Source organism: Scylla paramamosain, unplaced genomic scaffold, assembly GCF_035594125.1.
Source record: "Scylla paramamosain isolate STU-SP2022 unplaced genomic scaffold, ASM3559412v1 Contig16, whole genome shotgun sequence".
Lineage (NCBI taxonomy): Eukaryota > Metazoa > Arthropoda > Malacostraca > Decapoda > Portunidae > Scylla > Scylla paramamosain.
This window is the reverse complement of record NW_026973681.1, coordinates 1,080,001-1,095,522: the sequence shown is the minus strand read 5'-3', so window position 1 is coordinate 1,095,522 and position 15,522 is coordinate 1,080,001. Positions and strand designations below refer to the sequence as shown.

The window sequence follows — 15,522 nt, the reverse complement described above, 5'->3', positions numbered from 1 at the left end:
ATTACCCGGGGGGGAGGGGGGAAGGCGGGTGAAAACAATTTTTGTTATATTTCGACTTTTAGATCAAAACCAGTGTTTAACTGTTTGAAATAAATAAAATATTAATGCAAAAGATATCTAATGCAGACACATTGACTATTTCCTAGATTTACGGAAAAATATTTATCTTATTTTTCGTATATAAATTTGAAAAAAGTAGTTAGACCTAAAATTACGTACTCTCTAATGTTGTACGCAGCAAAAGAACCGTAGATATTCATAGGAGACTGAGGAAGAACGGGTACGCCAGAAAGAAAAAAAAAAAAAAAGTCATGTCTCGCAGCGGGCGAAACCGTGAAATTTCATAACAGAAGACCTCATTACATAAAGGGATATATATATATATATATATATATATATATATATATATATATATATATATATATATATATATATATATATATATATATATATATATATATATATATAATCAAAACATTACATATATAAAAAATGGGAAAAAAATGTAGAAAATAAAAAAAAATTAAAAAAAATTCATATCCGGATCGTACAACGACACCCTTGATGCAAAACATGTTTGCGCGCCTGACGATGTTAAGACACACGACACACACTTCCCTTGAGAAAAGATGATAGCCTTCACGAGTGTCTTACTATTTCTTTGCAGAGCCCCTCTTCTTGATGACGACGCGTACACTGTCAGCTACACTTTGCAGTGTCTCACTTAAATTTTTCTCTATCTTTGTATCTCTCCATTTCAGATAAATTGTTATCTTTCCAAGGGTTGAGGAGAACATGGTCGTGGTTCAAGTGAAGCCACTACAGCCACTCCCTGACAAGCCTTCCACACCGGTGAGTGTTGTTCAAGCATGTATTAGTATTGCTAATTCCTTATATCCTAGAACATCTACCACTATATAATGGCAATGTCTTTCCAACACAAATAACGTCAAGCAAAAATAAACTCTACACTAACTAAGTGATGAAAAACGTAGCATCATCCGCTGCACAAAACAATACAGCAGCGAAGTGACACTGCCAGGACTTGAACCAACACCTGCCTGCCTCACTGACACCTGCCGTGGTGCCAGGGAGTGCCGAGGCCTGTGCTGCCACCACGCTGAGAGAGGGAGAAAGAGAAGAGCATCAGAGAGGAATGACCGTGGCAGGAAGGATGGTGTGTTAGGTGACTGGTTCAGACAGTGACAGTGGACACAAGAAATGCTGGAGAATGATTAAACCACAGGTGGTTCATGTTGTAGTTGTTCAAGATTTCGAAGAAAACTTTTTTTTTTTTTCCTAGACAGACAGTGGCAGCAGACACACAAGAGACGATGGTGTGGTGGACAAGAGGATGCAGGGAGACAGCAGACAGAATGGAAGCTACAGATGAAAGAAGAGCAGGTCAAGCCATGGCAGCAGACACATAGACAGACAGATTGGATAAGAAAGAAGTATTATTTAGTGAGGTAAGGAACTGTACAACCCTTCACAGTGCTGACTACTTGATAGCAGAGGTGGTTCATGTTGGTTCAGGATTTGGTTTGAAGCTGTTACGTGAAAAGAACATTCTGAGGAACGAGAGGTTGTATTGTCACTTGTCAACAAAGTGGCAGAGTATTGCTATAACATTTATAGCCAAAGCTGTACCAGCTGCCTGAGTGTGTCATGTCCATTGTGTACTTACAGTCACCTTTGTCATGTCTACGCTAGTGGAGGAGAGGGAAGAACAAACCTTGAATCATCCAGGGTTAGAGTTTTTAGCAAAGGTTTGAGCGAAGAGTTCAGCTTTAGAGGTAGATGTGATAGCAGTGGTGCCATCTGGTTGAAATAAAGAAGGGAAAGGAGAAGCAAAGTTATTATAGATGTTTTTGGGTAAGTGCCAGAAGTCACGAGGGAGAGTTAGATCTTGAAACGTTTTGACACTTTCTGTTAATGAAGGAGATTTTTTTTGGCTAATTGGAGAACAGACTTGGCATGGCAGAAATGTAAAGTGCATTAGATTCCGGTGATGGAAGAAGGCTTAAGCACCTTTGGTGGGCCACCTCTCTATCATGTATAGCACGAGAACAAGCTATGTTAAACCAAGTTTAACTTTGGAAGGTTTAGGTCGAGAAAAAGAGTGAGGAATGTACGCCTCCATGCCAGACACTATCACCTCTCTTATGCGCTCAGCACACAAAGACGGGTCTCTGACACGGAAGCAGTAGTCATTTTCCAAGGAAAATCAGCAAAATACCTCCATGTTCCCCCAACTAGTACAGGCAAAACGCCAGTGGCACCTTCCTTTTGGGGGATCCTGAGGAGGGATTGGAGCGATAGGACAAGATACAGATATGAGACTGTGATCGGAGGAGCCCAACGGAGAAGAAAGGTTGACAGCATAAGCAGAAGGATTAGAGGTCAGGAAAAGGTCAAGAATGTTGGGCCTATCTTCAAGACGGTCAGGAATACGAGTAAGGTGCTGCACCAATTGCTTTAGGTCGTGGAGAATAGCAAAGTCTAAGGCTAGTTCACCAGGATGGTCAGTGAAGGGAGAGGAAAGCCAAAGTTGGTGGTGAACATTGAAGTCAGTCTCCAAGAATTAAGATCTCTGCAAAAGGGAAGAGAGTCAATGTGCTCCACTTTGGAAGTTAAGTAGTCAAAGAATTTTTCATAGTCAGAAGAGTTATTTGAGAGGTATACAGCACAGATAAATTTAGTTTGAGAGTGACTCTGTTGTCGTACCCTGGTGGTGGAAAACTCGGAAGATTCAAGAGAGTGGAAAGCAGGTTAAGTCATTGCGCACATGAACACAGCATCCAGCTTTGGATCGAAAATGTGGATAGAGAAAGTAGGAGGGAACAGAAAAGGGGCTACTGTCAGTTGCCTCAGACATCTGAGTTTCAGTGACGAAAGGATGATGAAGCTTAATAGAGGAGAGGCACTGTTCTACAGATTGAACGCGAATGTTGCAGAAGTTTATGAAGAAAAACTGAGAGGGGTATCAACACATTTAGGGTCGTTACCAGAAGAGCAGTCTGACCCGGGGACAATTGTGGTCCGCTCACCAGATGGGGTCTCCGAGGCTGGTGTAGGAGTATGTGTGTAATAATTAGGTGCTGGTAGTTGTTTTGTTTGCAGGAAGAGAGATATCTCCATGACTATAACGTTTGGTACGATTGAAAACATCCTTTGGTTTCCACAGATATGTACACACTAGTAGTAACAGTTTTCACCTGTAGCACCAGAAACAGTCTTCCTCACACGAACCGTTTTACTGCCGGGACTTGAAGGCTGATGAAGCAGTGCGGCGGAGGTCACGCCTCTCAGAGTGTTTATACTTGTTGTCAACACCGCCATAACTAATACAAACTCTTTAGTGCAGGTAGTTAAATAACTGCAATCATTGTTCCAGATTCCTAAATTCACAAAGTGCATAACTCATTCCAAGTTTTTATTGCAGATAATTAAAGTTTTAGTGAAATAATTATTCCTATTCCTAATGTTGTGTGGTGCATTATCTCAGACAGGACCACTGGAAGCTGTCAGAGTGCTGTGGCACGTGGCAAGAACCAAGTGTTCAGGAGCACACACTGTCCCTTCACCAGTCAGCAGGTTACGAAAAACAATGCAGTATTTTGTTGAGTAATCAAAGTAATAAAACGTAAATGATAAAATGTCAGTACTGATTTAGAGTGTCACACTCCACCATGGCAAAGACTGCCGGCTGAGTAATATTCAAGTTGTATTAGTGAGACTCTACTCAATGTTAATTATAAGGCAGGTGTAAAAAAAATAGTTAAAAATGTATCATAGTACAAGAAAATGACAGTTCAAAATGTAAACATATCTTTAACAAGTAGACTTGAATTTTTTTTTTTTTTTTTATGTAGGAAGGATACTGGCCAAGGGCAACAAAAATCTAATAAAAAAAAATGCCCACTGAAATGCCAGTCCCTAAAAGGGTCAAAGCAGTGGTCAAAAATTGGTGGATAAGTGTCTTGAAACCTCCCTCTTGAAGGAATTCAAGTCATAGGAAGGTGGAAATACAGAAGCAGGCAAGGAGTTCCAGAGTTTACCAGAGAAAGGGATGAATGATTGAGAATACTGGTTAACTCTTGCGTTAGAGAGGTGGACAGAATAGGAGTGAGAGAAAGAAGAAAGTCTTGTGCAGCGAGGCCGCGGAAGGAGGGGAGGCATGCAGTTAGCAAGATCAGAAGAGCAGTTAGCATGAAAATAGCGGTAGAAGACAGCTAGAGATGCAACATTGCGGCGGTGAGAGAGAGGCTGAAGACAGTCAGTTAGAGGAGAGGAGTTGATGAGACGAAAAGCTTTTGATTCCACCCTGTCTAGAACAGCAGTATGAGTGGAACCCCCCCAGACATGTGAAGCATACTCCATACATGGACGGATAAGGCCCTTGTACAGAGTTAGCAGCTGGGAGGGTGAGAAAAACTGGCGGAGACGTCTCAGAACACCTAACTTCATAGAAGCTGTTTTAGCTAGAGATGAGATGTGAAGTTTCCAGTTCAGATTATAAGTAAAGGACAGACCGAGGATGTTCAGTGTAGAAGAGGGGGACAGTTGAGTGCCATTGAAGAAGAGGGGATAGTTGTCTGGAAGATTGTGTCGAGTTGATAGATGGAGGAATTGAGTTTTTGAGGCATTGAACAATACCAAGTTTGCTCTGCCCCAATCAGAAATTTTAGAAAGATCAGAAGTCAGGCGTTCTGTGGCTTCCCTGCGTGATATGTTTACCTCCTGAAGGGTTGGACGTCTATGAAAAGACGTGGAAAAGTGCAGGGTGGTATCATCAGCATAAGAGTGGATAGGACAAGAAGTTTGGTTTAGAAGATCATTAATGAATAATAAGAAGAGAGTGGGTGACAGGACAGAACCCTGAGGAACACCACTGTTAATAGATTTAGGAGAAGAACAGTGACCGTCTACCACAGCAGCAATAGAACGGTCAGAAAGGAAACTTGAGATGAAGTTACAGAGAGAAGGATAGAAACCGTAGGAGGGTAGTTTGGAAATCAAAGCTTTGTGCCAGACTCTATCAAAGGCTTTTGATATGTCCAAGGCAACAGCAAAAGTTTCACCAAAGTCTCTAAAAGAGGATGACCAAGACTCAGTAAGGAAAGCCAGAAGATCACCAGTAGAGCGGCCTTGACGGAACCCATACTGGCGATCAGATAGAAGGTTGTGAAGTGATAGATGTTTAAGAATCTTCCTGTTGAGGATAGATTCAAAAACTTTAGATAAGCAGGAAATTAAAGCAATAGGACGGTAGTTTGAGGGATTAGAGCGGTCACCCTTTTTAGGAACAGGTTGAATGTAGGCAAACTTCCAGCAAGAAGGAAAGGTAGATGTTGACAGACAGAGCTGAAAGAGTTTGACTAGGCAAGGTGCAAGCACGGAGGCACAGTTTCGGAGAACAATAGGAGGGACCCCATCAGGTCCATAAGCCTTCTGAGGGTTTAGGCCAGCGAGGGCATGGAAAACATCATTACGAAGAATTTTAATACGAGGCATGAAGTAGTCAGAGGGTGGAGGAGAGGGAGGAACAAGCTTAATGAATGTACTGTACTGCTTAATGAATGGTCATTAAGCAGTACAGCAGACCCTTCCTACAGTAAATTCACTATTATTTGTAGACTGGCCTTATTTGTCTCTCATCATTTTACTTTTCTCATTATTCTGTCTTGTTTTCTCATTAATACTTGAGTGCCTTCATGTTATCTCTATTATTGTGACTGTTTCTCTCATTATGTTGCTGATGTTGTCTACTCTCATCATCTGACTGACTGCTCGCCTTCACAGGTCTGGGCGGCTTGGAAGCCTCACTACAAACTGAAGACCCGTTCACTTGAAGGACACAGTTGGAGTCGGACACAAGATCCAAGAGGGAGTTATTTTTAAACGAGAGCTTCAGGCAGAAAATTCGAGTGGATTTTCAACTCTAAAAATAACTTTTTTGGGGGGATATTTTGAACCTTCTTTATCTTGAAAAATAACTCCAGATATTATGACTCTAGCTGGAAGTTGACCTGAGCAATGTAGGGTTTGCTGCAGTGAGATTACCAAGGCACGAGTGTCTGGGATTTAAAGATGATGGATATGTGTCCTGTGTGCTGCTGTGCTGGGAGGAGAGGAGCAGCAGCAGTCGTGGGGCTCTGTTGCTGCTGTCACTGGTGCAGCTGTTCACTCCTGCAGCTACCTTCCCTCAACATACTGTGTCTTCCCTCACCTGCAATGAACAACTATGAACAATACTTCTCCTGCGATGAGGAACAGTGAATAACACCTCTCTCTCTCTCTCTCTCTCTCTCTCTCTCTCTCTCTCTCTCTCTCTCTCTCTCTCTCTCTCTCTCTCTCTCTCTCTCTCTCTCTCTCTCTCTCTCTCTCTCTCTCTCTCTCTCTCTCTCCTCTCTCTCTCCACAGTATGTCCCCCACAGTATGTTTACAAACCCACAGTGACTCTCCACAGCCCCTCACCAACAATTGTCTCCTTCACACACACACACACAAATGTTAGAATCTTGTAGTGTCTACAACAAGGAATGGAACCGAAATCGACAAGCCAAATTTTCTTCCAGCCTGCGTGAGTGTAGTGAGGCTCAATGTGTGTGTACAAGTGAAGAATATATATTAGATGCTTGACTCAAAAATATGAAGCTTACACAAAAATACAGGACACAACTTGAGTGTGGTGAGTCAAAGGTGAGTCAAAATGCTCAACTTTGAATTAACTTACAACAAAAACTAACTAAATAAAACACACTATAAAGAAATAATCTCATCAATTAACACTGAAAAATATATATATATACACCAACACAAAATAAATAAATAAATAAATAAATGAAGACTAAATAAAGCAAATTAATCTGAACGCTAACACACAAACCAACATAGTCGTATATTTTTTAACACTACGGTGAAGAAAGATAATGAAGCTTTAACATTGAGTGAAAGAGAGAGAGAGAAATTTGTGGTCTTCCTAAATCTCTCTCTCTCTCTCTCTCTCTCTCTCTCTCTCTCTCTCTCTCTCTCTCTCTCTTACACAAACAATAAAAAAACAAAAAAGTAAATAAACAAAATACAAGCAAATAATAATAGCCGTCCACACCAATCCACACCAAGCCATCCCAATCCAGCCAATCACGAGCCAGCAGCAGACACACCGAGAGGATTGGGAGAAAGAGGAAAAAGAAAAAAAAATGAAAAATAATGGATACCGGGAGAATAAGAAAAGAATAAGAAAAAAATGGCGAATCAAGAGAAAAATGAGAAAAATAAAGGAAAAAAATACGAATAAAATCAAAAGGAAAAAATGAGGGAAGAGAAAAAAATGGGGTGAGGAGGGGAACACTTAGGAAAATAAACCAAACAATAGGGCATTACATTGTGATTACGTATAGCAGGGATGGATTATGAGAGAGAGAGAGAGAGAGAGAGAGAGAGAGAGAGAGAGAGAGAGAGAGAGAGAGAGAGAGAGAGAGAGAGAGAGAGAGAGAGAGAGAGAGAGAGATCTGCTCAGGAATTTAATTTTGTGTTGGTGGTTTACGCTCTCTCTCTCTCTCTCTCTCTCTCTCTCTCTCTCTCTCTCTCTCTCTCTCTCTCTCTCTCTCTCTCTCTCTCTCCTTACAACAGTTTTGTTTTTCTGTTTTCTCTCGCTCTTATCTTTCGTTGAGAGAGAGAGAGAAAGAAACATTATTATTACACACACACACACAAACACTCTTTTCATAGATAAGTTAACGCTTTTAATAAAATATATATATATATATATATATATATATATATATATATATATATATATATATATATATATATATATATATATATATATATATATATATATATATATATATATATATATATATATATATATATATATAAAACCCTTTCTTTTTACCTTATCTATCACAATAACCCTTTTCTACCTCCTATTCCTTCCCTTCCAAATGAAACCGAACCATTAAGAAGTATCACTTGCTTCTCTCCTGTAACTTAATGAAACGCTCGAATTAATTCATAAGGTGCGCAAAGGAGCTTAATTAATAAACAGGAAAGATTAAAAATGCATTGTGGGGAAAAAAAAGGTGAAATATGAATGAGTTTGAGGAAAGGTGTGTGTGTGTGTGTGTGTGTGTGTGTGTGTGTGTGTGTGTGTGTAAGGTAATGAGTTTTTTAACTGAAGAATGTAAGGTATTGGATCCGAAAGCATAAGAGATTGAACGCCCTGAGTGAAGCGGTTACAGGTGTCTATTGTTCCCGTGGTTGATATACTGAGACAACTTGTTCGCCACCTTGCAATTAGAGACGTGGCAGTGAGGCTGGTAGATACCTATCAGCGTCAGCATTTTTAATTGTCTGCGATTTCCTGGGGCAAAGGGGTGTCTTAGCTAAATTTGAAATCGATGTGCAGGAAAAGTACAGCATGAATTGCTGCACAAGTGTATCTAAAATTAAAAACATAACCCTTAATATTAATATTCATACTTACTGGTGTATGATAAGGCTTTGTTAATTGAATTATAAGATAAAACTAAAAATAGGTAATGATTTTTTTTTAAGTAAGTATGAACAGTAAAAATAAAAGGATGTTGATTTCGGCTTGTGCATTTTATCTGGGAATGTTGAAAAATATCAGATATCACTGACACGTCCTGTATATGAAAGTAATCAGTGAAATAAAAAAAAAGAACAGCACCGCTGGCGGACGTACGACGTACTTATCTTGATCATGATTCTTCAGTTAAAAAAAGCGCCGCACGCCGTTAGGAAGGAGTGTAAAGTGTAAACAATAGCCTCTCAGTTCTGCCGATACAAAGGCCTTTACTTTGCTTTACTATATCCAGAATAGGGTATAGCTCGTTCTTTCGGGAATTTTCTTAATTCCGCTGTAGTCCATGATTGTGGCGGTGATGTATCCATTGTGCAGGGTAGTGAGTAAGCGTGGTCCTGTGTTTTGGTTTGCTCACTGCCCAAGTACCCGAGGATAGTGATCGTACCGCAAAAATAAAGTCTCTGATACAAAATTATATTTTCTTTACATTAAATGGATTTGCCTGTTGTTTAGTATATGAAAATGCAAGTATATATTAGTATACTTCCATTGAGGTCAGTAGAAAATTACAGATTGCCTGCCTTGATACACTTATAGGCTCTTTTAAGAATATCATCTGAAATTATGAATAGAGGCTCAAACAATGTCATGTGCTGTCAGTTATCACGAAATTAATTGACTTAAAATTTAGACGCATTACTGTGCAACGATACACCTTTGTAAGCTTGTAAAACCTTGCCCCAAAAAGTATTTATTTTCCGGCGAGAATTAAAAATTCTGGCGCTATCTGGTATCAAAACGCTCACTGCGACGTCTCTAATTTCCTATACAGGGTGTAACGCGAGTTTCTGCAAATACTGAAAGAGGTGAAAGAACGTTTAATTCTAAGTAGAAAATGTTCTATGCACATAATTTATGCATTTTAAGGCTTTGTTTACCCATCAGAGGATTTGAAAATGTACGGGACTCGCGGGTGTGCTCTGTGAAATGACGGACACACGGTTGTATTGTCGCAGCCTCGGAGGTGCCACTTAGTCATATTACGAATGGTTTAATATTACATTATCTTATAACAAGACAAATGGGATTACAAAGCATGTAATTTACCGATAAGCGTTACAGGACAACATTATTGCGGTGATTAAAAGTACTTCTGTAAAATGCTACGCGGCATCATCAAAGCGAGGGAGGAGGGCGGGTGGGTAGCCTGCCCTTGCGACCTTGAAAACAGCTGAGAGATGATGCCACGTAGCATTTTACAGGAGTACATTTTATCACCGCAATAATGTTGTCGTGTAATGCTTATCGGTAAATTACATGCTTTTTTATATCATTTGTCTTGTTATAAGATACTGCAATATTCCACAGCCTGCAAAAAATAACATTAAACCATTCGTAATTTGAACAAGTGGCACCTCCGAGGCTGAGACAATGCAGCCGTCTGTACTTCATCTCACAGCTACACGCAGGGCACAGCAGCGAGTCCCATACATTTTCAACTCCTCTGACGCACGTCGCCCACCACCAGGGTCAGCGGGCGGACATGATGCAGAAGAAGGCGCGGGAGCCGAAGTATTCATCCGCCGTCCACCGCTCCCCGTCGCTGAGAAAGCTGCTCCTTGTGTCACAGCTGAGGAAGAGAGAGGCGAGGGATAGGTCACTCCTGCAGGAACACGAAGTAAGAACGAACACCAATAGACATGGCCACTCGGAGGTATACAAAGGAAAAAACAAGAAGTAAAAGATAAGGACCGGAGGTTGAAATCGCTCACACATGAACAAACAGTAATAGATAAGGGCACGGAGTTTATTTAGATCACTCACAAAGAAATACAAATGAAGAACAAACATATGTAACTTGCATTTTGGTTCTTCCGAGGCTGTCTGTGATAAAGTACACTGAGCAATCTTGTAAAGTGGATGTAGGCTGGAAAATGCAAGGATGCAGGCACGGTGAGAGAGGGAGGGAAAGTGAGAGGGAGGGAGGAAGGGAGGCAGAAAGGAGGGAAGGAAGGAACGTAAGAGAAAAGAAAGGAATAAATAAAAGCAAAGCCTTCCCCACCAAAAAAATGAATTAATTAATAAAATGAAATAAATAAATAAATAAAAGTAAAACGGAGAAAAAAAAGAAAAAAGGAAGGTATGAACAAAAGGAGAGGGAAAGGAAGAAACGGATAAGAAAAGGAGAGAAATCAAATGAAAGAAAGGAAGGCAGGAAGGATAAAAAAAAAATGAAATAACGGAAAGGTAGAAAACGAAGAAAGGAAATCAAATAAATACAAAAAAGAAGGAAGAAAGAAAGAGGAAGGAAAACGATGCCATAAGTAATGAGAGAGTTAAACCAAAAAAAAAAAAAAAACAGACAAGACTTGAATAGAAAAGAGAGAGAGAGAGAGAGAGAGAGAGAGAGAGAGAGAGAGAGAGAGAGAGAGAGAGAGAGAGAGAGAGAGAGAGAGAGAGAGAGAGAGAGACTAGATAAACAACATCCGAGAGTGGCGAGGATGGGGGAGGCTGGAGGGTGGTGAAGGAAGGGGACAGGGGAATGGATGAGCAGGGCAAGGCAGGGAAGGAAGGAAGAGCAGTGAAGGGAAGGAGGAATAATGATGGAAGAAAGGCAAGTGAGGGAAGAGGGACGGTGAAGGAGGAGCAGTGAAGGAAGGAGAGCTAGGGGAAGTAGAGGCAGTGAAGGAAAGTGAGGGGCCGTGGAGGAAGAATAGGGACGTTGTTGTAACCCAGCAAACAACAAGAAATGAAACATGTAACAAGAAACAAGAATGAAACAAAAGTGAAGAAATGAAAAAGGGAAACGAGAAGTAGAAAGAATAAATGAGGGAAGAAGATGATAAAAACGACAGCAGGTATCAAGAAGCTATCACCACCCTGACAGATAAGAGACGAGACGTGACCACCGTGGAGAACAACAAGATGCGGTGAGTCATCACAACACTAACAGAGCCGGAGATTAGCACAACATTACAAGAAGAGGTACTCAGGTGGCCATCACTGAATTAGTATACGAGGGAAGCAGAGGTCACCGGAAACAGGTGACATGGACAACACGGACAGCCGGCACACCACAGGAACCGCCGCCTCCTTGTTCCTGATTAGAAGATGCGATTACCAAAGTAACTCGAGAATGAATCTTATTGAAAGTTAAGGAAAAATAAACTGTGTGATCGAAGTACGGGGAAGATAAATATAGTTACTTGAAAATGGATCTTGCGGAAAGTATATGAAATTGAACCATATGACCAAAGTATGAGAAAATAAATATATTTACTCGAAAATGAACCTTATTGAAAGTTACAGGAAAATGCCGCGAATGATCGAACTAGTGGAAAATAAATGTTATAGCAACGGAAGCCTTGTTGGGGCAAAAGGTCGCTCTAACATCACGCGTATATTACAAGGTGTAGGAGACGGGAATAGACAGAAACAGAGAGAGGGACAAGCTAGACACAGCTGTCAGACCAGAGAGGGTCAGGATGGGCAAGCCGCCTGTCGCAGTACCAGTAAGTAGAGCCACACAGTTGTAATGCAGTCACAGTAAAATGTGGGTGTTATATATTGACAGAGAGGGATTGGGTGGTGTAGGATGTGTTCCTCAATGAATATTACCTGCGAAGTTTCTTTATCGGTGCTTGACAGTGGCATGTTATTCATTACATATCTCGCCTGAACATTGTTCAGGCGAGATATGTATTGTACACTTTTCTATATTGAATCTCATCCGCCATTTTCTGCCCAGCTTGTTAGTCTATTTAGGTCACACTGGAGTTCCTGCCATTGTGACACAGACGTTATTCTACTTGTTATCTTGGTGTCGTCTGCAAATTTACTTATTTTGCAATTTATCCCTTCATCAATATCATTAATGTACATTATAAAGAGTACTGGTCTTAATACTGAGCCTTGAGGAACACCGCTGTTTACCTTTTGCCACTCTGACTCTTTTCCATTTATCACAACACGCTGTTTTCTGTCAGAGAGCCAGTCTCTCAGCCATTTCAGGGTGTTTCCGGCAATGCCGTGAGCTTTTACTTCACTGGTGAGTCTCTTAAGAAGAACAGTGTCGAAAGCTTTCTGGAAATCAAGGTAGATAATATCAACAGCTTTTGTCTCGTCATGCGAGTTAAATAGTAAGTTCATTAAGCAGGAACGCTTGGTTCTGAAACCGTGTTGCGAATCCTTTATGATTTTGTTTTCTTTTAAATATTTAACAATTCTATCTCTGATTATTGTTTCCATTAGCTTGCACACTACTGAAGTGAGACTGATCGGCCTGTAAATGGCTGGGAGAGATTTATTTATTTTATTTTATTTTTTTTTAAGACTGGCGTGACATTTGCTAGTTTCCATTCGTAAGGAACTTTACCCGCTAGTAAAGTTTTATTGAATAAAATTGTAAGCGTTTCACGAGCTCATTTCTTTCTTCTTTAAGAAGCCTGGGTGATATCTTGTCTGGCCCGGCTGTTTTGTTTACGTTCATGCTCTTCGTGACTCAAGAGGATTTCACTTTCTGTGATGGTGAAGTCCGGCAGCGTGGTGCCTCTTGACTGAGTCGAGGGGGTCGGCAGACTGCCCTGAACATCCTCAGTCGTGAAGACTGTTGAAAAGTACTCGTTCAGGGTGTTCGCCATGTCTGTTTCGTTTTCTATTTTTGTGCCATTTTCTGTTATTAGTGGACCAATCGTTGATGTTAAAACCCTTTTTGTTTTCACATAGGAGGAGGAGGAGGAGCAGGAAGCGAAAAGGAAATACAACAAAAACAACAACAAAACAAGCATCAGGGAGATCAAGAAGCAAACAAAGAGAAGGAGGAGGTGGAGGAGGAGGAGGAGGAGGAGGAGATTATACATCGTTGGCTTTCAGAAAGGAGCGTAAAAAGAAGCCAGCGTGTCAGTCTTACTCCCTTCCTACTTTCCTTCCCTCAATCCCTCCCTCCTTCCCTCCTTCCCTCCCCTTTCTCTTCTCCTCTTCCCTCCTTCCCTCCCCTTTCCCTTCTCCTTCACAGCCTCTCTGGTATGAAAGAGAAGTAATTCTTACTTTTCCTTCAATCGCTTCCTCTCTTTTGTCCTCTTTCTTACACGCACTTGAGAGAGAGAGAGAGAGAGAGAGAGAGAGAGAGAGAGAGAGAGAGAGAGAGAGAGAGAGAGAGAGAGAGAGAGAGAGAGAGAGAGAGAGTGTGTGTGTGTGTTACAAGTTACAAGGAGTTACAAGGAAGAGAAGTACTCCGGAAGGCCTTATGACCCATACAGGGGAGTATTGAAAGAGACTCAAGCTAAGTTAGAAACACATGTCCAGGCGACATCGAGTCTACGTAGGCAGCACCTCGTCGAGTCTTGTCTTGAACTGCTCTACAGAGTTACTATTGACGACATCTGAGGGAAGCGCATTCAAACGACTGCAGATTTTGTAGGAAAAGAAGTTCCCACAAAGATCTCTGTTGTAACGCTTCAGTTCAAGTTTGTAGCCATTGTTACGAGTGCGCCCCTCACTCAGCTGGAACAAGCACCTGTAGTCCACGTTGTCAAAACCTCGAAGTATCTTAAATACCTCTATGAGCTGACCACGAAGCCTTCTGGTCCCCCAGTGAGAAGAGGTTCAACTCCTTCAGGCACTCTGTATAACACATGTGTCTAAGCTCAGGAATCACTTTGGTCGCCCTGGCCTGTACTCTCTCCAGTCTTGTGATGTTTTTACGGTAAGAAGGACTCCAAAACTGAACTACGTACTCCAAATGTGGACGGACGAGAGAGTTGTACAGTGATAGTACTATTTTTTTTTTTTTTACAATATCCAAACTGTCTCTTTATGTAGCACAAAAGTTTCTGAGCCTTCTTCTCTACAGCTATACACTGCTTCGAGAACTTGAGGTCATTGGTAATAACTACACCCAAGTCTTTCTCCAAGTCAGTGCTCTTCAGAGCCTTTCCCTTAAGAACGTACTCATATTGGGGGTTGCGGTACCCAATGTGCATGACCTTGCACTTGGCTGCATTAAATGGCATCTGCCATTTGTCTGACAACTCTCCCAGCTTATGGAGATCAAGCTGAAGTTGTTCTACTTTCTCCGGAGTCGAAACGTCTGATCCTAACTTCGTGTCGTCGGCAAACTCAGAGATTCTGGAGACAATTCCTTTATCTATATCATTAATGTATATGATGAGAGAGAGAGAGAGAGAGAGAGAGAGAGAGAGAGAGAGAGAGAGAGAGAGAGAGAGAGAGAGAGAGAGAGAGAGAGAGAGAGAGAGAGATCCACCGCATACCTCCTCCTCATCCTCTCCAAGGACTGGCAAGACGCCCTGGAAGAAGGCCTGGACACCCTTGTGGTGGCCCTGGACATTGCTGGGGCTTTTGACAGGGTCTGGCACGCCGGGCTCAATGAAAAGCTTCGCGCCAAGGGTGTCCAAGGTGACCTGTTAATGCTGGTAGAAGATTACCTCCAGGGTAGGACCCTTCAGGTAGTAGTCAACGGGCAGTCATCAAGGCCTTCACCTGTCCGGGCCTCAGTTCCACAAGGCTCCGTCTTGGGCCCAGTCCTATGGAACATATACATCGACGACCTCCTCCGGCAGGTCATCTGTGGCAGCATACGCCGACGACTGCACACTCTCCCGCTCCTACTGCCGCCTCGACAGTCAGCGTGCCGTCACTGAGCTGAACAGGCAGCTCGGACTGGTGGAGCAGTGGAAAAAGATGTGGCAGGTTAACTTCGCTCCTGAAAAGACGCAGGCGATGGTCATCTCGCGGTCCCCAGGTGCTTCACACGCAGTCTCAGGACAGCTGCGTTTTGGAGGCAAGAGCCTGCCACTTCAGGATTATATCAAGATCCTGGGCGTGTCTGTGGACCGCGGCCTACGCTTCGATCACCACATCAGTGTCGTCGCCCGCCAGACCTCTCTCCGAGTCTCTGCCCTGCGTAGGATGGCGAACACCCTCGACCCACGGGGCATCCTCACGCT

At 42.0% G+C, this 15,522-nt stretch overlaps 1 long non-coding RNA gene across 1 annotated transcript; it reads left to right on the top strand.

Annotated features, from left to right (window-relative positions):
• Positions 1-507: 507 nt before the first annotated feature.
• On the top strand, positions 508-6,369 carry LOC135097298 (uncharacterized). The gene is made up of 4 exons (XR_010265577.1): positions 508-852; positions 1,304-1,469; positions 3,509-3,597; positions 5,806-6,369. It is a non-coding gene; the product is annotated as an uncharacterized LOC135097298 (long non-coding RNA).
• The last annotated feature ends 9,153 nt before the right edge of the window (positions 6,370-15,522 follow it).